This window comes from Puma concolor, chromosome D4, assembly GCF_028749965.1.
Source record: "Puma concolor isolate L17-30 chromosome D4, mPumCon1.1.hap2, whole genome shotgun sequence".
In the NCBI taxonomy this organism is placed as follows: Eukaryota; Metazoa; Chordata; class Mammalia; order Carnivora; family Felidae; genus Puma; species Puma concolor.
Window position 1 is genome coordinate 73,544,884 of NC_141679.1, and position 25,266 is coordinate 73,570,149.

At 38.1% G+C, this 25,266-nt stretch overlaps 1 protein-coding gene and 1 pseudogene across 6 annotated transcripts in view; one reads left to right on the top strand and one right to left on the bottom strand.

Annotated features, from left to right (window-relative positions):
• The window catches only part of KIAA1958 (KIAA1958 ortholog), a 162,053-nt gene that overhangs the window by 80,848 nt on the left and 55,939 nt on the right, over positions 1-25,266 (top strand). The window lies entirely within an intron of this gene.
• On the bottom strand, positions 9,999-10,818 carry LOC112854773 (small ribosomal subunit protein eS6 pseudogene; annotated as a pseudogene).

Genomic DNA, 25,266 nt, shown 5'->3' on the forward strand with positions numbered 1-25,266 from the left:
GGAACTTCTTACCATTATGTTAAATATTGGTTGAAAGTTAATTTTGAGTTATTAGTTTTTTTCTTAGGTGTACCTTTTTCCACACTAATTCACATGATACTATTTTCTGAAATGATCTATTTTATTTCTTAAGTTGGTACCTCTGACAAAGGGATTGAATAGCAAAATCACCTGGAGGTAGCCCAAATAAGGAGGATTAAGAAAATCTGGACATTGACTTTTTTTTAATTGCCTCATATATTTCATTTATTCCTTCTTCCATTTCTTTCTCTCCTTGTATAATTTTGCCCTTGAGTTGCCATTGGTAGTAGTGGTAATGTCAAAAGTTTTGTAAGATCTGGTGAAGAGGAGTAAGCTTTATTTCATTAGGTCTTTGAGAAGAAAGTTAATGAACTAGATACGTATCTAATTTATTGTGTTCTCCACACAGTACCCTTCTCTCCAGTCCTAGTGCCTTGCAAGTAGCATGAGTGTGGTCATTATATTAGTAATTTCTTGACCTCAAGTATATAACTTAGGGAAAAATTACGTACCTGGGTACAGGAGTTTCTGGGGCTCACTGCTTGATGCTAGCAACATCATCTTAAGAAGCAAGAGCCTTGTTTCATTCCTCTCTTCACCTAATTGGACAGTGGATTGCATGTCCACAGGAAGAGAGGGCAAGTCAAAACATTGATGAAATTATAGGCCTCTAATGTGTTACTGAATACTGTGAACCTTTTCAGATCTGTACCATCAGCCGCCCTTCCCTTAGCCTGTTAGATGCCACCTTCCACCCCTCTCCTGAGTATCACAGTCTGATTGTTTCTCCACTTGAAGATCACCAGCTCTTGATTTTCCTACTTGAGTGTCATAGGATCACTTCTCCTCTACCTAGGTGTTGGAAAGCCCTTCCTCCCCAACTGATGAAAGGGCAGTTCTCAGAGTGGAGTGGTGGGGGTTGTCTTAGGTTTTATCACGCATAGTAGAAAGCTTATAATAATGAGTTTTAAGGATCTGGGGTTGGTGGTCTTTAGCTCCTGGCTGGTAAGCACTCCCCTCCTTCCTTCCTGCAGTGTAGTTCTTTGAAAAGAGAAAAGACTTGGTTTTAAATTAGTAATTTCTAGTTTTATTTTCTACACTGGCAATAGGGGAGGTGTGTGTGGGGATCATTCTGTTAAAAAAAATGACAGTATTTTCATGTCTTTCCAAAGTATTTAGGTTTTTACAAAGACAGTTTTACTAAGGCAGAAAACTCATTATAACTTACAGTATATAACTTACATACATCTTATTATAAAGCTATAATAATTAAAATGGAATGATCTGACATAAAGATAGACAAGTAGAGCAGAACAGGATAGAGAGCCTAGAAACCCACCTACACATAAATAGGAACTGTATGTGAAAGAGATGGCATCTCAGATTAGTGGGAAAAGGGTGGACCAGTCAGTGAATAGTATTGGACATTTGGTCACGTATGTGGAACAAAATAAAATTGGGTCCTCACCTTACATCAGACATGAAAATAAATTTCATTTAAAGATCTAAATGTGGAATTATAAACTTAAAACTATCTAAAGGAAATCCTGCAAAGTAGCCTTGATGTTAGGAAGAATTTTTAAAACATGGCACAAAAAAGACACAAACCATAAAGGAAAAGATTGGAAATGCTAACAGCTTTAAGGTAAAAGTCTTAAAGTAAAAGTCTTAGCTGACACAAGGGATATCATAAAGTTAAAAGATAAGCAACCATCTGTGAGATGAGTTTAATGTGCATAACCAAAAATATTCATACAGATAATATATATAAAGAACTGCCACAAATCAGTAGGAAAAAGGTCAAATAATCCAGTAGGGAAATGAAAAAAGGAACTGAAGAAGCACTTCTAATAAGAGGAAACCCATTTAGTTAGTAAACATGAAAAATGCTCAACCTCACTTGTAATCAAAGGGACACAAGACAACAACGAGGTACAGAAAGGCAAAAATTATTAACTATCCGAAGTGTTGTTGAAAGTATGGAAAAATGGGAACATGGTTGTGGGAATATAAATTAGTACAACCATTTTGGAGAACAGTTTGTAATAATTTAATAAAATTAAAGATATGCAGAGCATCCAACCTAGGAATTCAATATCTAGGTATTTGCCCTAGAGAAATATCCATAGATAGACAAAGAGAAAGAGGGAAGGATGGATGTACAGGAGTGTACATTGCAACTTTGTGATAACAAGTTAAAAAAAAATGTTTGACAATGTCAGTGTCTATCAAGAGAGAAATTGTATATATAATTTTTAATTTTTTTTGACTATTATTTATTTTTGAGAGAGACACAGAATGCGAGTGGGTTGGGACAGAGAGAGAGGGAGGCACAGAATCTGAAGCAGGCTGCAGGTTCCGAGCTGTCAGCACAGAGCCCAATGAGGGGCTCAAACTCACGAGCTGTGAGATAATGACCCGAGCCGAAGTTGGATGCTCAACCGATGAGCCACCCAGGCGCCCCTAAATTATATTTTTCAATGGAATATGTGCATCAGTCAGATCTACATTTACTAATGTAGATAAATCTTGAAGATACAGTTGCAGAATAATAGAGTACCATACCTTTTTTAAAAAACCCAAATACCAAAATATATTGTTCTTATGCACAGCCCCTCACATACAGTTAATTATGAAACATGAAAGGAGATACCACAAATGATAATGGTTGCCTTTGAGGAGGAAGGGGGATGGGAAATGAACTATATCTGTAACATTTTCTTTTAAAAACATATAAAAAATATGACAAAATAATAACATGTATTAAATCTGAATGACAGGAACATGAATTGTGTTACATAAGAGGCAACACAGGTGCAGTGCTTAATTATGGATATCCAGACACACAACTGCCTGGATTCATATTCCAGCTCTGCCACTCCTTTTCTGGGTGAGTTTGGCAAGTTAGTTAACTTCTCTGTGGTTTCATTTTTTCATCTGTAAAATGAAGAAAATAACGTATTTATTCTATAGGGTTGATACAAGGATTACATTAATCCATACAAAGCCCGCTGATTCAAGGTCAGCATACTTTAGCATTATTCTGTATACTTTTCTGTATATTTCAAACGTGGTTACTTTTTTTTAAAACATGGTTACTTTTTAAAAAAAAAATGTTTATTTATTTTGAGAGAGAGAGCATGAGTAGGGAAGGGACAGAAAGTGAGGGAGAGAGAGAATCCCAAGCAGGCTCCACGCCATTAGCGCGGAGCCCAACACGGAGCTCCGTCTCCTGAACTAAGAGATCATGACCTGAGTCAAAATCAAGAGTTGGACACTTAACCAGTTGAGCCAACAGGCGCCTCTAAAACAGGATTACTTTTTGTTGGTTTATTTTTATTTTTATTATTATTTTTTTAAATGTTTATTTTTGAGAGAGAGCATCAGTCAGGGAGGGGCAGCAAAGCAGGCTCCAGGCTCTGAGCTGTCAGCACAGAGCCTGATGCGGGGCTTGAACCACAAGATCACGACCTGAGCTGAAGTTGGCCACTAAACCAACTGAGCCACCCAGGTGCCCCAAACATGATTACTTTTTAATACAGAGAAAGACGGATACCATATGTTTTCACTCCTATGTGGATCCTGAGAAACTTAACAGAAACCCATGGGGGAGGGGAAGAAGAAAAAAAAAAAGTTAGAGATGGAGGGAGGCAAACCATAAGAGACTCTTAAAAACTGAGAATAAACTGAGGGTTGATGGGGGGTGGGAGGGAGGGGAGGGTGGGTGATGGGTATTGAGGAGGGCACCTGTTGGGATGAGCACTGGGTGTTGTATGGAAACCAACTTGACAATAAATTTCATATTAAAAACATTTTTAAAATAAATATAGATTATGAAAATAAGTAAAATTGTGGAATATTTATGAGATGAAGGCATTACAACATTGTTATTACTGAATGTAGAAGGGTTTTTTTGTGTGTGTAAGAAAGCAAATTTTACCTAACATTATCTTCTGGTGTACTTGTTTATAGACAAAGAATTTGGGGATTATTCTTACAAATTTCAACACTGTGGCTTCCCTCCTATGATTATAATGAGACGCTGTCATGGGGAATTTTTTTAACTTCCTCTGCTATAATATGTAAAAAACAACCAAAAAATACCCCCAAATGTTCTCTATTATCTATTAGCAGTTTTATTTCCAAAATAATACTGCCTGAGTTTCATGAAGAAAGAGGTTGTTTCCATTATTTTACTGATGAGAAATGAGGCACAAAGAAACTAGGTGATTTGCTTAGTTACGGTGGGAGAAACTTGGTCTCGTGCTTGTTAACTTCTTAGTTAACATTGAGTCACTGCTATGTACCTACCTCTGCTTGTCTTGGTATAGGTATAGCCTAAACCTCCAAATGCTCCTTCTTCTCCTTTTTTCATTTTCAGGTCATGCCTATCACTTACCCAAAGTTTAGACTCCCAGAGTACATCTTAAAGATATGATTTATTTTCTCTGAGAATCATTTCTGAAAGGACCCAGGGTTTAAATAGAAGGATTCAGGGAGACAGGAGACATGTGTTTTAGTCTCTTTTTCTGCTAAGCATCTGGCCAAGTCACTTGCACTTGAATTTATCAAACATTTTTTTAAGATCAACTATATGACAGAAGTGATGAAAATACAAAGATGAATGTCAGATTCCCAAGCCCCACAATAGCATTGTTTAGAGAAGGAGGCCAGTAAAGCAACAACTTCAATTCCAAGTGTATAGAAAGAGGTATATGAAATGTAGTGGAACACACATGAGGAGCAGTTTACTCAGCCTTACGGTACACAGGAAAGAGTATTTCAGGTAAACAGAACAAATGAGCAGATATTCGGGCATAAACATTTTGCAGATTACTTAGGGAAGCATTGAGTGTGGCTGAGAAGTAATTTCCAAGGGGTCAGGAGAGTTGCTGCTGGAGGTTGGAGCCTCCCATGAAGGGCTGTACCTGTGATGTCACGAATGTCCTACATGCAGAGCAGAGGGGCATAATTCATTGTCTTAGAAGATCATACTGATAGCAGTGGGAAAGTAGAGACTGGGACACAAGAGCTGTTTTATAGGGTGTTACGGTGATTCCAATGGGAGATGGCAGTAAAGTGCTCATGAGACAACAATACAGACATTGGAGAGGAGGAGAGAGACAGAGGTTGGTGCTTCAGGAGTTAAAAAGTACAGACCTTGATTACTCTGAGTATTTGGCCTCTTGAGATCTCTGTTGCTACCCTCATATTCTCTCTCTGAAGGCACAGCACTATTTTGGGTAACACCAAAAGGTTTTCAGAACCCAAATATCTATAGTGAAGGCATAATTCTCTGAGAGTAGGGTAAAACAGTGTTTGGAGTTCTGAAGCATGCTGTGACATTCATTTCATTCATTCATTTGACAAATATCCATTGGAAGGCTACAAATTGCCAAGTTCAATTTGAGTACCACTAGTACACCAACATTCAGGACAAAAACACAGTTCCCTTTGTCATACTGCCTACAGTCTAATGGGAGAGAGGCATATACTTGCCCTCTCAAAACATCCTCAATTAAGAGAAAAAAGTTGAAAATATTTTCTGAACCAAGATGCTATTCAAGTTTAAATGACTTTGTAAGATTAAATCAGTTGCCTTTAGATAATACATTTATGAAGGCTGTTTCTAGGATGATATGTGGTTAAATGAACAATTAAGCCACTATGGTAAGTGAAAGGTGAGTTTTAGCTGGAAATTAAAAGTGCAGAGGCTACAGACAACCCACTCCACATCACTTATTTGAAATACTTTATACTTAGCTAAACATAACATGAGCCTAGTTATATTAAAATTGTAATATTGCTTATTTTTGCAATCAACTAGTGACCTATCTTTAAGAATTAAAAGTATAATTATTTACTAGTTTTTCAAAAGGCAAAATAAAAAATCAACCTAATTGCTTTCTATTGTGCAAATGCATAATGTTCTGAGAAATACTTTTATCAGCTTTTCTCTAGTGCTTACACATACTTCTTCTTTTTTTTTTTTTTTTTTTTTTTTTTATTTTTGGGACAGAGAGAGACAGAGCATGAACGGGGGAGGGGCAGAGAGAGAGGGAGACACAGAATCGGAAACAGGCTCCAGGCTCTGAGCCATCAGCCCAGAGCCTGACGCGGGGCTCGAACTCACGGACCGCGAGATCGTGACCTGGCTGAAGTCGGACGCTTAACCGACTGCGCCACCCAGGCGCCCCTTACACATACTTCTAAAATGTCATTTGTCTTAATATTTCACAAGAAAATCTTCCCAATTGGCTTTTTATTTCTCTAAACTAAAGGCACTTTTTATTATACCAATGAAATAAGAGCTCTATTATTTATTTAATGTTCATCCAGATATAACTGAGACTTCCAAAATGCAAAATGTACCCAATACAGCAGACTAGCAAATAACTATAAACCTGCATGTAATTTCCTTTCAGTGAATTTAGATTTGACTAAGGCTGCTAGGAAGTTCAGAATCAAAGAGGCATAGATCTTGTTTTTCTAGTCTTGGTATCCATTCCTTGTAGTCTAAAGAGATGAAATAATGTATGACTTCTCAGCAGAGAGGTCAGTGTCAGAACACTGAAGTCTTTGCTTCAGTGTCCTGGGATTAAAACATCTTCCTTATTTGTTTTCCTCAGGGAAGCAGCAGCCTTCGATCTCTCCTTACAGATTTTGCTGCCTGACCATCTTGGGTCTCAACAGGTATGGGCAGAGTGCAGGTGATCCCCTGCATCGTAGGCCCAGCAATAACTTCTCTTTCAGTCTAGATCTCATTTATGTAACTGATGGCTTGTGTTCCCAAGAGTGTATTAGAACCACAAGAAGTACATATATATAATGTAATAAAAGCAATAAATTATGCTTACATGGCTACAAGGTGATTTTAAGCTTTATTTTAGTTGAGAAGAGTGATCAAATTTATCATCAAGTAAATCTGATTTAATGATTGATATGCCTTAGTTAGCTTATTTGTCTTCAGTTATGATACACATAGCTGAATCTTCAGTACTGCCCTAATAGCTGCAGGATTGCTTTTTCAGGCAAAACAATTTTCTTACCTTTTTCAATTTTCTGCATTCTTATCAAGGTAATACATGTACGTGGCAATCAGTAAGATAATATTGTTTAACATTAACAGTCTCTCACCTCAAAGCTCATCACCTCATAAATCCCACTCTTCAAGAAACTTCATTTGAGCCAATTCTATTTTCAGTTCTTTCCAAATTCTAAACAAATTGTTTATACTTCTGTCTCTTGATTATCAGCTTCAGAAAATCTCTACAGACTCCTTATTACAAATGATGAGAATTTAACTCATTTCCATTAACCTTTCAGTCTTTTATTTTTAGGCAATTAAAATATGCAAATACCCAATAGAAGAATAAAAATAATGAAAAGAAATAAATAGGCTTACTCAACCTAAGACTGAAGATACTAGTGTCTCTGTCCTTCCTTCAACTGTTCTCATCTCCCTTCTAACCATCTTCTTAACCTGACAAAGTTGTCAATATTTTTTCATCGTCTTTGGTGGCCATGACGGAGTCTTTTCCTGCTTTATCCTTAAGTTGACTCTTCAACATTAAAAACCAATAGTACCATTTATGTTATTTTGACAGTGTAAAAACTATTCATAGTTATTAGTGTTCTAAACTTGAATCTGTTTTCATCCTGATGAATTTCACCACCTCTGGGACACTGAAAAGAGGATGTTCCTAAGGGTTCTTGTATGGATAAATGACCTAACCAATGAAAAGGGCTTACTTAAGTATGTCCCCATATTATTATTATTACTGTATTTGTTGCATCTGAAATGTCATTGGTTGTAAAAATGTACCATTATTTTATATTCCACAATGAAAGAAAAAGCATGCTACGAATTAAACTATAGTTCCCAGGAATTGTGAGACAAATTTCAGAGATATTAAAATGTAGAAGTGCATCTTACAATCAATGAAATACATTATTCTAGTTTTGGGGGGTTTGTGTGTTTTCCTAAAAGTTTTGGTATCATTTCTTGACAGAAGAACAGTGTGCTGTTATCGTATCTGTATGGTCCTCCCAAGATTTCCATTTTCCATTCCGTCTTCCTGCTGCAGTTTGGACTAACCGATTTAACAAGCCTGAGATAACCCTCCCACCCTGAGGATTCTCTAGGTTTCATCCTCTGTTTCCTAGCTTTCACGTGTCCCTTTTTTCCCCTCATTTTACTAGAGTCCATCAAATAATTTCCCAAGAATGGATAGGTGGGAAGTAAACTTTTGAGTTTTTAAATTGCTGAAAATTCCTTTCCTCTAGTAAGAATTTAAAAATTTTTTCTTTAGTAATTGTTCCTTTCACAGGGATTGTAATTATAGTAATCTCTCAAATCTCTCAGAATTTTGATTAAAAGTTTTTAAAAAATTATCTTCTATCCTTAAATTATTTCTGTTCTTTTTTTTTTTTTTTCCATCCTTCTCTTTGTTGCTGCCAGTTTTCTTCTGATGCCTAGTCAAATAGTTCACATTTAAGAACACAGGACAGGAATCTGGTGTTGGTTTCTTCTGTGGTTGTGTAAATAGATTTGCTTACTTTGGGCCTTTTCCGGAGTGAAAAGTATGTGAGATGTATTGATTGGCAGGACTCGGTTATAGAGAGTGGATAGAGAGCTGGTGCTTGGTCTGCAGGCCTCCAAAGATGAGTCTCAGGCACCAGCACCCATGCTACAGGCCATGCCTTCCCACATGATTGGGTTCAATTTCCTTAGCAAAGTTTTGTCTGTGTTTTGTTTTGTTTTGTTTTTGTTTTGGAAAAGGATGAGGGTGGAGCAGTGAGAGGTTAGGGAGCCCAGTTTTCAACTCTACTTCTCACTGTCACATTCCCTTGTCAGTTGTCCCTAAGCCTAGAGCCTCAGAGGGTTTCAACAGAGTGATTGGCCTCCACCTTGGATGCAGCCCTTGTGTGTTCTAGGCCCTCATGACTCCATGTGTGGTCACCTGGGAACTATTAAAAATAGTTTGTCTCGTTGCTTTAAAAATTCTTTGACTTTTATCATTTTGATTATAATAGATCTTGGAATAGTCTTTGGGTTGATCTTACTTGGAGTCCTTTGAGCTTTCTGTATCTGGATGACCATATAGCTCCCAAGATGGAAATTTTCAACTAATATTTCTTTAAATATCTTTTTTTTAATGTTTACTTATTTTTGAGGTGGGGGAGGGGAGCAGAGAGAAGGAGAGACACCAAATCTGAAGCAGGCTCCAGGCTCTGAACTGTCAGCACAGAGCCCGACACGGGTCTTAAACCCATAGACTGTGAGATCATAACCTGAGCCAAAGTCGGATGTTCAACTGACTGAGCCACCCAACTGCCCCATCAACTAATATTTCTTTAAGTAAGCTTTCTGCCCCGTTCTCTCTCTCTTCCTTCTGGAACTCCCACAATGCAAATGTTCATTCACTTGATGGCATCCCATAATTCACATAGGATTTATTTTTTTTTTCATTGTTTTCTTTTTATTCTTCTAATTGACTAATATCAAATAATCTGTCAAGGTCACTGATTCTTCTGCATGATCAAGTGTGTTGGATGCTCTGTATTGAACTTTTCACTTTTGTTACTGCATTCTTCAGCTCCTGGATTTCTGATTGGTTCTTTTTCATGGTTTCTGTTTCTTTATTAAACTTTTCCTTTTATTCATGCTTTGTTTCCCCGGTTTTGTTTAGTTGTTTGTGTTCTCTTACATTTTGTTGAGTTTTGTTTTTAAAAATTTTTTAATGTTTATTTTTGAGAGAGAGAGAGACAGAGCATGAGTGAGGGAGAAGCAGAGAGAGAGGGAGACACTGAAACCTAAGCAGGCTCCAGGCTCTGAGCTGTCAGCACTGTGAGCCCGAACTCACAGACCGTGAGATCGTGACCTGAGCTGAAGTTGGATTCTTAATTGACTGAGCCCCCCAGGCACCCCTTGTTGAGTTTCTTTAAGATGATTATCTTGAATGTTTTGTCCTGCAGATTATAGATTTCCGTTTATGTTTTTGTTTTTGTTTTTATGTCTGATCTTAGTTGTTACTCTTAGAAAAATCTCATTTTTGATTGGACTCAGACATAGAGGTAGAAGTTCTCGGAGAAGACACCCTCCGTCTCTTGGCAATCTGTTCCTGGTGTTTTCTTTGGCCTCCTTCAATCTCTTGGCCAAAAGTTTAACATATTCTGAAGCCTCTTCCTTATTTTTCTTAGTACACTGTTTCTTCAAAGCAGTATGCTGACCTTTGTGTTGGAGGACACATGGAGTAACAAGACACTGAGTCTTGGGTGCTTTGATTCTAGGTTTCTTACCTTCTTTGTTTAGTGTCTTTCTCACAACATGCTAGTGGACATCATCTTCTTTAGAGAGATCGAAAAGTTTGTGGATTCTGCTAGCTCTTTTGGGCCCCAGGTAACGAGGCACAGTAGTGTCACTGAGTCCAGGAATATCCTTCTCCCCCCTTTTTTACAGTGATCAAGTGGAGAACACTGAGATTGGCATCCACAATGTAACCCCAAACAGATTCACACTTTTTTCCTCCAGTTCTCCTTGGTCTGTAGCAGGAATACCCTTGACTCAGTAGCAGGCAGACATGGCCATGGATCAGGACACTGCTTCATGGGGAAACCTTGTTTGTCATTGCCACCACTGATTCGGACCACATAACCCTTCCATTCCTCACCCAGAGCATTAATGCCAACTTCTGTAGCCATGTACTTCTCATAAAAGGTATGAAGTTTGCATTCATCGTCCACTTCAGTGAGTTCCTGGCAGCCAGTAGCTGGGCAAGAGGTGTTCAGCTTCATCCTGAAGCAGCCTACTGCTTCCGAGGCACCACACAAAAAAGAGCTAGATCTCCATTTTTTTTGAGATCAGTTATGGGAGCTTGATTAGTTTCCTTTGGTTCCTTTATTAATTTCTTTGTCATGTTTGCCTGGTTCTTCCTGATCCTGTAGCCTTGCATTGTTGTCTATACATTTGAAGTAACACCTCTTCCAGTTTTTACAGACTGGTTTTAGCAGCTTAAGGTCTTTTCCTGTTCACTGGGCTGATAGGATTACCTCTGGAATCACAGTCATGCTGGGCTGGACAGTTAGGAGGCTGTTCCTGGGTTACAGTTGGGTTGCAGTTGGTATTCTTGTTACCAGTGGCTCAGGTGGGTGTGGATCTTACCCGGTCCCTGGGTGGACAGGACTGTCTCCAGTACCTTGCTTGGTAGGGTAGTGCTGGGACAAAGGTCCATTTTAGGATCCACGGTTAGGTCTTCGGACAGTGACCCTATTAACTGGGTGTACAGACGGTTGTGGCTCCCACCAGGCCCCTGAAAATGATCCTAAGTGGTCACTGGAAGAGTCCTTGGATTGCTAGGACTGGCCCTGGACCATGGCCTAGAAAAGGCTGTAACTGATTGGCAGCACTGTTTCTGGTTCCACAGCCAAGATTGAGGTCTGCAGACCTGGCTGTGGAGGCACACATGGGTGTGTCTCTTGCCAGGTCCCTAGGTAGGCTGCATCATTCCCTGTGTGGCTAAAGGAGCTAGACCTGATTATAGGTTCCTTTCAGGATCTGTGGGGGTGCCGACAGGGGTATTTCCCACAGATTCCCTTGGCCAGCGGTACTAGTCATGGACTGGCTGAGAAGCTGGAGCTGAGTATTGGGCCCTTTCTGAATCTCTGGGTTTGCAGATGGGATTATGTCCTGCTGGGGTCCTGGACTCTCAGGACCGCTGGCAGACTGTGGCTGTGAGAGGGTTAGAGCCATATACTGGGCCCTTTCAGGATCTTCAGGGTTGCCAACATTAGTATCTCCTACTAGGTACTAGGTCCTTGGACCTGTAGGACTGCTGGCAAACTCCAAGTATAGGACCCTTTTGGAATTTCTGGCCACACAGATGGGAGTGTCTCCTGCCAGGTCCCTGTGTCAGCAGGACTGTTTTCAGGCTACAGCTAGAAGCAGCATGGCCCTGGGTACAGGGCCCTTTCAGAATCTACAGCCTGAAAGAATTTGGAGGGCTTACCTCCAGGGGCTCCAGACCACAGCCAAGAAGAGAATGGACATGCTTTATAGGCCACTTAGGGTCCACATCCTGAACCGAGGTCTGTATGCCTATTACCCAGTGCATGTGGGCATGACTACTCCTGGGTCCCTTGTCATATGGTGCTGGTGACAGAACTGAAGCCACATGGGGCTATAGTTTTCAGGGGTATGGAGCTGTTCAAGGATCTGAAGTCTGGACCATGATTGGTGAGTCAGCCACCTGGGTGTGAGCTTGCCTTCTCAAAACAGTTAGGGTAGGGTTTCACAATCTCCCACCCAGTTCCAAAACTCCCAGAAAGCCACTTTTGTCCTTGAGTGGATATCAAATTATTGTTGACAGGGGTGATATGGGTAACGGATGTCTTCAGACATCTTACTGAAACCACTCCCACCCCTAGAAACTTAAAAAAAAAAAAAATCAGTGTTACTTAATTTTCTACCTGTTAACTTCATTTAGCAGAAAAAAAGAATCCTTATAATCCAAGAATGTGCTGTTGCTGTGAATTTGACTTTAGTGTTTGGCACATATTCCTTAAAAATAATGCCTGAAATTATATTTTACATAATATTTTTAGTCTCTGGAGTATGTTAAGATTTATGTTACAGATCACTAATGTTTTATACCTTTATACTGTTGCATAACTGCTGCTAAATTATTATTCTGTGTAATGAAAAGCAGCTATCTCATCAGTAAGAAAAAACTTTGCCTGTTTTGCCCATACTTATAAATGGGTAATATAGAAAGCTAATCCATGTAGAAAAAATAATTTAGTTTTTATTTTATAATGAAGTTTTCAAAACTATGTTTTGTTTTTACCCACTGGCCCAATTAGAGAAATTAGCATTCTCCTATCCATTAAATTATTACTTCTTGGGTGGAATTTAATGAATATTAATAGACTAACTCAGAAAAAAAAGATAATTTATTAGGGTTTTCTGCATTTCTATTTTTATGTGTTATCTGTTTTCCTATGCATTATGTGCCATACATCTTTTGTTTCAAGTTGGTTAATAATATCTTTGTGTTTTTTACTTTATTATTCATTTTCAGTAAAAGATGCCTTCACATTTTGAGCCTTACTAATTAAGATATGCAGTCCTGTAAATTGAATGTAAATGTAAAGAAAGACCTGGTTTCCAATCAAAAATTTTTATAACTGTTTCTATTGTGTATAGTATTTCATTTCTTAAATTCATCTGATGTTACCTAATGTAACATGCTTGTTTGTTTTGGGGTCACTGAAGCCATAGAATTTTCACAAACTCATGAAAAGTGCTTTTCAGACACTCACTTCTGACTGAGGTACTGATAAGCTATTAACAAATGGTGATTATTTTTCTTCATAGGCAGGGTCATATGTTGTTAGCTCTTTGATTACTACATGCAGAATAGCAATAAAAATAGCCAATACTTATAGGGTGCTTATTATCTCACTAATTGCTTGTGGTAACTCTGTTCTCACAGCTCTGTGAAGTCAGGACTATAATTAACTCTATTTTACAGATGAAGAAACTAAGGCAAGAAAAGTTGAACTTGCTGGAGGTCACACAGTAAGAGGCTAGGAGAGCCGGGATTCTGACCTAGTTAGTCTGGTTCACACTGTTAACCACCAGAGTCACTGGCCATGGTGATGCTTCTCTTGCATGTTTCAGCAGCCCTCCCTCTTAGCACTTAGATGTCCTTTTAGGATGTACACCAACTTTCCTTCAGTTTTATTTCTCCAAAAACTTCATTGCCAAAACTTCTACTTTTACTCTTCCTTTTCTAGTCCCAATCTCCCATCTGCTTTTATTGTCTAATTGTCTCCATAAGAAGGCGATAATAAAATTTAACAGTTGAGGAGACATATACAGACATGCCTAAAACAATGCCTACCGTGTTGAGGTGCTGAATGTATTTTTTGTTGAGTGTTAAAAAGTAAATAATGCAAATACTAAAATTTCTAGAAAGAAAAAAGAGGTAACTTTCCGCTTTCTTTTGGGAAAACTCATGCTGCTATGTGGAGTTTGAATAGAGGCAAGAATAGACACAGGGAATTTGTATATCATCAATGGGTAATAAATCCAATATCAAATTCTTTTTCAAGTCTTAAAACCTCTAATTTCAAATGATCAAAGGGAATATGTCAGAAATAGTAACTTAACGAGGCATTACTATATTAATAGTAGTTTCCCTCTTGAACATAAGACACAGCAGTATTTCCAGAGAAAAATAAAAATACATCACAAAAGGACACTGAAGTCTATAGTTAAAGTGGAATGGACTAAACTCTTGGTAATTGAAGAGTAATAGTTGTAATTAAAATTTTAAGTCAGAAGGATATACACCAAAATATGTATGGTGGCCACCTTTGGATGATGGATTTATGGGCAGTTTTTCTGTCTTCTCTATACATTTATTTATATTAAACATGTACTACTGGGGCATCTGGGTGGCTGAATCAGTTAAGCATGCAGCTTCGGCTCAGGTCATGATCTCATGGTTCATGGGTTCGAGCCTTGTGTCAGGCTCCGTGCTGACAGCTCAGAGCCTGGAGCCTGCTTCAGATTCTGTGTCTCCCTCTCTGCCCCCCCCCCCCCCCCCCCCGCTCGCATTCTGTCTCTCTCTCTCTCTCTGTCTCAAAAATAAACATTAAAAATTTTTTTAAAGTACTACTTTCATAATAAAACTAATAAAATTAGTTTTATTAGGGGAAATACACATAAAATAACCTTTTCCTCATGTGAATACTCTTTAAGTCATCTGTTTTTTAAACTTCGATATTTCTGGATTTAAGCAAAGCATATTTAAGGATATTTGAACTCACCAAGGTTAAATGCAGTCATGGCTGAATTTCTGAACTGTGCAAGGAGTAATTTTTACTTTTGAAAATGATTTAATATCCAATAAAATTTTACTTAAAAATCATGAAAGAACATACATAGGCTGATTAAATAATGCCTGGTAAACAGTATTATGTGTTGTGTACTAATGGAGTCATCACAGACTAACCTGAAAAGGAAAGCCACATGTGTAAAGCTGTGACTTCATGATCGAAACTAGAAAATGGGGGGCACCAGGGTGGCTCAGTTGGTTAGGGCTCCGACTTCAGCTCAGGTCATAATCTCACAGTTGGTGGGTTCAAGCCCCACACTGGAGTCTGCTGACAGGGCGGAGCCTGATTTGGATTCTCTGTCTCCGTCTCTATCCCTCCCCCACTTGCTCTTTCTCTCAAAAGTAAACAAACATTAAAAAAAAAAAAAGAAACTAGAAAATGTAAATGTCACATCAGTAATGAATCCCTGTCTCTCCTACAACTGCCTTAAGTCCAGGAAAGTAAGAACTCAAAAATAAGGTTCTTTTGGGAAATTGTATATGATGTTTTGTATATGAAAGTCTGAAGGCAGCAGCTCACTATATATTTTATGTATTACACCAGCTGCAGGTATTTCAGACCCATCAGAAGGTCCTCTTGATTCAGTGTCTCTGGCAGTGTAATAAAAAAAAGTGGAGGAGAAATCTCTGCAGTCTCTAATAAACAATATATCAGTGAGTACTGTCAGATTCTGTAGAAAATTCCACAACATGATTTATTACGTTAATTACAGTCATGTGGGTTTCATGCTGCTAAGCCTGAAAATGCAGCCACATTCTACAGTTGATTTAAGAATATATTTTGGCCAAGACAAAAGGGGTCCTTATTGTGATTAATATAGTACAATATTTATTCTCTTGTTTTACTCTTTTTTTGCCTTTGAAATGCTTAATTTCTTTTCTGTGACTTGAAATTAATTGAAAAGTTTCGTCTAGTTTTTTTTCACTTGTGTCATCTGGTCTCCTTTTTGTCTTTTTGTGTTGTCTTAGTTGTCACTGAATGTTGCTTGTCCTCTATATGTGAAGCCTGTTTGAATTAACTCCCTTTTGAGCAAATGTGGCTAGCCTACAGCTGTCCCTAGCTAGCAGTGCTGACCCTAAGACTTCTTAGGTCACACCTGCAATACTACAGCTCTTTTTGAGGTGAAGGAGCAATTGAGGAGAAATCTTAATTTTCTTAATGCAAGGAAGCAGAATTTTTAGAGAATTCTATGGTTTTACCCTTGTTTAGTGCTGCCCTGAAGTCATAGTCACAGAATGTCTCTTCTTCAGTGAGACAGGAAGCTTGTCACATCACAGGATTCTAAGTGATGTGGAATGGAAGGTGTCCTAAGAGCTGTTTTAGACACAGATATTAATTCTGATTGCTTACATATGTCTGTGACAGAATATGTTCACTTATACACAAATGCCTAACACTGGTGATATAACTTGGGAGAATTAAATATTAGCTACAAATTAAAGCATCAATAGAGGAGAAACTAGTGAAATAAGATTTACTAGGTTGGAATACATTTCTTCTTCTTTTCTTTTCTTTTCTTTTTTTTTTTTTTTTTTGTTACGTTTATTCATTTTTGAGAGACAAAGTGCAAGCAGGGCTGGGGCAGAGAGAGAGGGAGACACAGAATCTGAAGCAGGCTCCAGGTTCTGAGCTGTCATCACAGAGCCCAACGCGGGGTTGAACTCAAGAGCTATGAAATCATGACCTGAGCCAAAGTCGGACGCTTAGCTAATTGAGCCACCCAGGCCCGGGTGGAACACATTTCTAAGCAGTGATGTTTTTAAAGAGTTGAACTAGATGATTTATGTACCCAATGCTGAGCTAAGTGGTTTGTTTTTCTCTTAGTCAAATAATTTTAATACAACTCATAAGAGATAGGTACAGTTATTATACCCATTTTACAGTTGTCGAAACTGAAACTCAAGTTAAAAGACTTACTAACACGAGTTCACGTAGCTGGTTAGCAGTAGAGCTGGGACTCAAACCCAGCCATTCTTACTGGCAGTGCTGCAGCCATAAATGAGTTGCTACACTGCCCATATCAAGTGCCTTGAAAGGGACCAAGTAAGATTAGATTTGAAACATTATTTTTGGCAATTAGGGAAACAGTGTTGAATTTAATAATTTCACAAAAGTTACAAAGACGAAGTTTGAATCCAGTGGATTTCAGAGGGAAATAATTCTTTAACTCCTTCATTATTTTGTCAAGTAATAATACTAGTTATCTATAATGATTTTTGGTAGTATTTTTCACAGAAGCAGAAATCACTTAAGCATTTATTATTTATTTAAGAAGCCACTGTTTTGCCAGGGAAATAAAAATTTTCAGATCAGAAAATCTGCTGTCCCAGCAGGGAGGCAAGTGCTGCAGTTGAAGCCAGGCTTAGGCTGAGGTTCACTTGAAGGAAGATATTGTAGGCCTTTTAGGGGAAGATGGAGAGGAGGCGCTGTTTCTCAAAGCATGGCCTGTTGGACCACACCTATATTAAATCATCTGAGAACTTGTTAAAAATGTAGACTCCTGCATGCTATGAGCCATTCATTTAATTCCTTGTTGGGAGGATTTGCAAGGTCAGTGCCTGGTCTCCTTTACGTGTACAATATCTTACTCCATCATCCAATGCACACATTTCCTTAGCCTGATTTAATTCGTAAAGAGAGAGACAACAGTGAATATGCATGAAAAAAAGGTGGGGTTTTTTCCCCCTTCTTTCTTTCTTTTTTTGCCTGTACTTGCTTAATAAGTGCTGGTATTTTTGTAATGTATTTTATTTCTAAATTTTTTTTTTTTAACGTTTATTTATTTTTGGGACAGAGAGAGACAGAGCATGAACGGGGGAGGGGCAGAGAGAGAGGGAGACACAGAATCGGAAACAGGCTCCAGGCTCTGAGCCATCAGCCCAGAGCCTGACGCGGGGCTCGAACTCACGGACCGCGAGATCGTGACCTGGCTGAAGTCGGACGCTTAATCGACTGCGCCACCCAGGCGCCCCTCTAAATTTTTTTAAGGAGAAAATTTTCCAGAAGTTCTAGAGTCACATAACGTACAACTGAGAGAAATGAACAGATGACCAATGTTTAAGTGATTTCTGCTTCAGTGAAAAATACTATCAAAATCATACCAAACTGACTCATACTGTTATTCTAAATTATCAAGCTTTTGAATATGTATGTAAGAAATGTGTTTTACTCTCACTATTGGAAAAGATTAACTGAGCTTTAAAATAGTTTGTTGGTCAGATAGCTATAATAACATACAAGTCTGGCTTCAACTAGTGATGTTAACAATCCTACAAAATAGCCTGTGTTTGAAGGTTCTAGGAGAAAGCATAAAAATCAAAGGAGAAAGAAGACAGTAACTTATAATACATTTTATGGTAGTTATTAGGTTATCTCAATTTATTTTCCACCTTTTTTTTTTTTTTGAAGATTTTATTTTTAAGTAATCTCTACAACCAGTGTGGGGCTCAAACTCACAACCCTGAGATCAAGAGTCATGTGTTCCACTGGCTGAGCCAGCCAGGTGCCCCTTTTTTCCACTTTTAAAGTAAATATAGCTCACTATTCCTTTTTTTATTTTTATGTTTTTAATGTTTATTTATTTTTAGAGAGAGAGAGAGAGAGAGAGAGAGCGAGCATGAGCAGAGGAAGGCAGAGAGAGAGGGAGACAAAGAATCCGAAGTAGGCTCCAGGCTCTGAGCTGTCAGCACAGAGCCCAATGCGAGGCTCAAACTCACGAACCATGAGATCATGACCTGAGCCAAAGTTGGCTGTTTAACTGACTGAGCCATCCAGGTACCCCACAGTATTCTTTTTTTAAATAAATTACAGGAGTTAGGAGCTATTGCTGTTTTCAAACATGAAATATGAATGTTGGCAAATATGATTTTTGTAACCCTTTGACAAATAAAGTTGGCCTATTTCCTAATTACCAACTAGGGCACTTTTACATTTTAATACCAAGATTATTTTCCTTGAGCATATGAAAGAATTCTAAGAAAATTTAATTTCTTTCAAAGGAATACATATGTAGAAGTAAGTACCTAAAGCAAACATCATCATGTCAGTATAATCTCTTTTAAAGTGAGGGTCAGGACTAGGGGGAGGGAGTTATCTTGATTTTATGGACATGTTAATTCTCATATGGACTTCTGTTAAAGTATTATTTTTTTTCTTATCCTGATGGTAATATAAAGATATTGTCTTGTAGCAATTTGTGTGATAGGTCTTGTTTGTTTGTTTGTTTGTTTGTTTGTTTTTTAGTGAGCTGTATGCCCAAAGTGGGCTTGACCCTGAGACCCTGAGATCAAGAGTGAGATGCTTTACTGACTGAGCCAGCCAGTCCCTCCTTATGTGATAGGTCCTTTTATCCAAAGGGACTAGCCCTGGGAAAAGCTTCCAGTGTCCTTGTAATGAGCCATTTCGTATAGTTATTGCAGATGATCATACCACCTGCCTTGACTACAACAGACTCTCTGAAGAGGCTTAATGAAGGATAAGGTGACTATGAGATTCTGATTGTGAGCCCCCAAATTTAATTTTATACCATTGACTTTTGTTCTTAAATGCAGTCAGTAGTGTTGGTCTAAAGTAGATTGTATAATTACACATACTGTTATCTCAGTAACTTTCCTTTTAGCTTTGGTGTTAATTCAGTCAAAAAATGTTTATTGAATGCTACTACTTCTTAAGTGCTTTTCCAGATCCTGTGAGTAAAGTAGCAAAGTCCCAGCTCTTACAGAGCTCACAGCCCACTGGAGACAGACAGATGCTAAACAAGGTATCAAGTAAATATGTGGTATGTCAGATGGTGACAGGTGTACAGAAGAAAATAAGAGCACAAGGGGAATAAAGAATGTCAGAAGTAGAGAAATGGGTTGTTGATTTATTTTTAAAAGGCAGTTTCTTCAAATGTTTGGCATTTGGAGGTTCTTTGCACTTAGCATATTGTTTCCTCTCCTGGTGTATATATTTATAATTACTATATAAAGCACTTCATGTGGCTCTCCCACTGTTTAAGCTTTATATTCCCCACTCTAACCCTTCTCCCACCTTCAGACCAGGATCAGTGTTTTACTGTCCTTATGATCAGAAGCCAGACTCCCTCTCATATCATTCCCTTTGCATATGCAGTTTCTTCCTGCAGTGCTCTACCCTCCTGTTCTTCTTAACCAAATGGTACCCTTTCCCCCATGGAACAGAGCTACAACATATCTTAAGCTCTATTTGACTTCTCTTTTGTTTCTGAGTTCCTATAGGACCAGGAGGCCATGCCATAAACACAGTGCCTAATCTCACTGTGCCCTGTATGGTCATTTTAATTAATTTTACGTGTGTTAGTCATCTCTTCTAGCTATGATATAATCTACATAACCATCAGGGACTTGCCTTTGACTCTACCACCTCAGGACTTCTTGAAATGCTAGGGAGGGGGGAGGGGGGTACTCACAAATGTAGATTTATATTAATCCCAACTGTAGTCTCATAAATATAAATCTCGCCAGATTTCTTTTTACTTTTTTATTTTTCAAACTTAAAAATACATTCTTATTTAATAAGCTTGTAGACTTATCATTCACTGGTTTATAAAAAGAATTTGAACATCATTTCTCTATCAAATGAAAAGATAAAATATTCAAATGAAAATAATAAGTTAAATATCAAGAAATGTTTCTTATTGCTTCAGATGTATCGCTTTAATAAAATCACAAAAAGAATGTGATAGCTAAGCTTCTTTTTTGTTAAATTGAATGCTACAGCAATAGAAGGAAATGGATCTGAATTTAAATTGAACATAAATCTCCTCAAATTAAATGAGAACACAAGATACTGCACTAATTATGTGTTTTTCCATGCCATCTCCTAACAAGGGAGGAAATAATTGGATTAATGGGGCATGAAGACTATGTAAATAAGTACAGAAAGGCTGTGTATATAAAAACTTTACTCAGTTTCTTTGTAGGAGTTCCTGTGCCACTGCTGAGGCTCTCTCTCGGGCCCCGTTCCAGGTCACAGATCTCTTGGAAGACAGTAACCTAAAACTTTTCCATCTCTTGGCTACATTTATAGAGGGCCCATTTCACTGTACTAGGTTTTATAGTACGGCTTCTCCTTTTGAAAAGCTTCGAGTGAGGTTAAGTGATAAGTGTTAGATGGCAGTTGTGTATGGTACAGGCAAGAAGTAAGGGACCACATTCATTCAAAGAACGAAGGTCACCCATACCTTCTACCTGAAGAGTTTATTCACTCTCCCTACTTAAAACCAAAGCCTACTTAAAAACAAAAACTACTTGCATACTAGTGACAGCAAAGATCCCTAATACAGTAGCCCAGCAGAGTACAGTATGGGTAGAAGGGAACTTATATAAATTAAAGGTATGGAGGAAAAGCAGACATTTTAAAAATGCATTTCTGAAAGCCACCCATGTCCAGAAGTTCTCCCTTTCCTACCATCCTCCAGTCAAAGCTTGAAACATTCAGTCATTAGAAATATATGTGTAGGGGGCTCCTGGGTGTCTCAGCCGTTAAGCATCTGACTTCCGCTCAGGTCGTGATCTCATGGTTCATGAGCTCAAGACCCACATCGGATGAGCTCAAGCCCCACTATTGAGTGAGCACAAGCCCCGCTTCTCTCTCTCTCCCTGTCCCTCTCTCACTTGTGCCCTGTCTCTCTCTCAAAAAGATAAAAGAAAAGAAAAATATATGTGTAGGATACGTAGGTTTAAAATTCTTTTGGGCACCTGGCTGGCTCAGTCAATGGAGCATGTGACTCTTAATCTCGGGGTTGTGAGTTCGAGCCCCATGATGTGTGTGGAGATTACTTAAAAATGAGATCTTTAAAATAAATTTAAAAATTTTGATAGTTCTTATATTTATTCATTCAGTCTTCATACTTTGGGTAGCTCTGGAGTGCTGGAACATATGCTGGGTATTCAGGATTCAGAGATGATAAATACATGAAAAATAATGTAATTAATGGGGCATAAAGAGTATATAAATAAGTATAGAAAAACCATTGCTTAAAAATTTTACTAAGACTCGGGTGCCTTGCTGACTCAGTCAGTGGAGCGTGCAACACTTGACCTTGGGTTTGTAGGTTCGAACCCCACATTGGGTGTAGAGATTACTTAAAATCTTTAAAGAAAAAAAATTTTTTTTCTGTGCTAAGCATTCCTTTCTCCTCAAGGAGGTCACAACCTAACAGAGAGGTGTAAGATGGAATAAAATAATAGGGCAGGATAATGGAAGCATAATCCATTTGTCACCTGGTGTCTCTTGGTCCTTTAAGATCTCAGTAAGATTAGCTCAAATCTCTGTCCCACAGTTTTTACAAACTCTTAATACCTTTCTTTCTTTTTGAGGGGTAGAGTGAGGGGGAAAGGTGAGGTGATGGTTGACTTGGATATTCCTCTTGTTTTTTCTGGCTCTGACCTTCCACAGAGGTAGTTTAGGCATCATTTCACTGTCTGGGAGTGTTTTGCACCAGGTCATTCAAATGTGAACTCAGCCCTAGTTATACAAGGTAGAGTTCTTTGCATGAGAAGAGATAGGTCTGCAAACCTATAGATAGTTTTGTATCATAAGAGGGCAGTGCAAACCTGACCATGTAGTTTTCTGACCAACTAGTTTTCTTAAGACAGAATACAAAGTCATTAATAAGACCTACAAGGCCTGGTGTGATCTGACCCCCATGGGCTTTCAGACCTCTCCTAGTATCACTCTCCCTTTTTATTGCTCCAGGCACACTGAGAGTCTTTCAGTTTCTCAAACTTAATTTCCATTGCAGGAACTTCTCAAGTGCTGTTCCCTCTGCTCTTCCTCCTTCTATAGTTTATGTAACTGGCTTCTCATTTTTAGGTCTCAACTAAAAAGTCTTCTTAGAGAGTCCTTCCTGGAACATCCATCCTTAAGTTGGTCATTTATTCTTTCTTACAATACTCTGTTATTTTTCTTCATAGTATTTGTGTTGGTTTGTCTAAAGTTACCTTATTTGTGTTATTATCTGTTTTCACTCACTCTGTGGTAAATTCCACAAAAGTAGGGACTGTCACCATTATACTCATCCCTGTAGAATGAGCCTACTTAATTCCTAACATGTTTCAGCCACTCATTAAGTGTGCTTGAATGAGTGAGGTGGTTCAGCAGGGATTGATGGATTAGCTGTAGAAGAAAGGGAGAGCAGTGTCAAGGCTGGTGCTCAGATTTCAAGCTTGGGCAAATGGTAAGTGAGTGGTGGAGGCACTGATTAGATAGAAGAGCAGGTTTGTGGGAACAGAGCCAAAGCTACGTTTTAGGTCTGGGCACATATAATGATTTGTGGCTTTTAGGTACATTAGGTTCATGGGAGCCGTAGGGAACATGATTCTGATGCCTACTCATTCACCGTCTGCAAAACTGTATCTCTAATTGTTAAATACCTGATCTGCTTAGAAAACAATAATTTGTACTTCTATGTTTTTGGCTGCTACCTTGTCTTCATTCTGTTTTCTAGGCCTTTGGGGTTTTTAAATTTTTAAATAATGATTTTTAAAGTTTGCTATTTAATCACAACTTCCTATATATAATAAGACCATTTTGCTCATCTCAATGCATGCTTTTTTTTCCATCAGTAACAATGACTCATTCAGCTTGCCTGCTGAATGATATGAACACTTATGAAAATTGGAAGTGATCTTTACAGAATCTTCATTTGTGTTGAAAACAATTTTGTTTATAATTAGTATTAGATAAAAAATAGAACTATTTAGAATCCAAGTTCTATTTTTTACCACATTCAAACAAAATTGAATAAAATTTGGCTACTGAGTTTTTGATGAATGACAAAATCTTCAGGAATGTAACTCTTCTTCATGGAGTAGATTTCATGTGATGAGAATGCATTCAGTGAACATTTATGGGATCCCTGTTAAGTGCTAGGCACCAGGTTAGGGACTAAAAGTTGCAGCAATCTCATTCATATGTAAAGAACTAGATCTGAATTCCAGCTTCCTTTTAAAATAACTTCAAAATAAGAAACAGAAACAAACATTCTCTTAAATTAAACTATAAGTCTTCTGCTAGAACCACAGTATACAAAGAAAGACTGCCAGATGCAGTGATCAGTTGGGGATTTGAACATGACACCATGAGACACGTGACTGTAGATCTCAGATGGAGGTGTGAGAACTGTTTTCCACCTAGGATGATACATGCTGAGCAGTAAAATTAACAGTTACTTTTGAAGAACTGGTATGGGGGTGTTTGGGTTGGTCTTGAGAGCTTCCCTGGGCCCTGTTTGAGACCAGAGAATAGCAGAGGAGGCAGGACTGAGTCAAGAAACACAAATACACTTGCCATCTTTGTGGGAGGTGGTCTGCCAGTGTGATAAGGCAGTGGAGATATACTTGAATTTATGGCTTGAAAGGGCACACTGTGTACCAGAAAACTGAGATATAGCCTAGTAACCTTACTGCCCTTCACAGATAAAGAAATAATCATTTAGATATTATTTGGGCAGACCCCTGCCCAAAAAAGCAATGAAGAGACCTATAAGGGAGAAAGACTATGCTGACCATTGACTTTTCTATGCTAGCATTGAATTCTACACAATACTTGAGCAATGCTGCTATTGTCCAGGGTGTGTGGGAGGGCGGGGAGTATGAGTGGAGAGTCTTGTACCTAGTCAAACTGTTGTTCATGTTGTTCAGTTATAAAGACAATAAAAGCTTAAAGACATATAAAAAATTCAATACCTCAGGAAAATATCGTTTTCATAAATACTTTCTGATTAAGCTGTTAGAGGACAAACTTTAACTAACTGAAGGAGACTGGCAAAACACTGGTGGTAAGCATTGATTCTGTATATTTAATTGCAAAATTGAGAACAAAATGTAGAAATTATTATTAAAAACAATTGTATCAATTATTTTATAAATACTTATAGTAAGTATCATAAGCCACAACAATGTAGAAGTGTATAATTTTTCAAAAGTTGGGAGGGCACAGGAGAGAGAATGTGGGAAATAGTATAAACGAAGATTCAAAAGATATTACTTAAAGCTACCAATTCAGGTAGTAGGGTATTCAGATTGAAGGTATAAAGGTAACACTAGAAGAACTAAACTAAACGGTAGAATAAAAGCTAACAATTATAAGGACCAAGAAAAATAATAAAATTGAAAATGATTAGTTGGAGGAAGAAATGTAAGTATATGGCATATTAATTTTGACATTGCTTGTAGTGGGGTATCAATATATGTTGTATAAAAATAGAGGATTTGTGATATGCAGAGTTATCAAAATAATGATAACCACTAGAAAAATTAACAAGAGAACATAAACTGGAAGAGGTTTTCTTTACTCCTAAAAGGAGATGACTGGAAT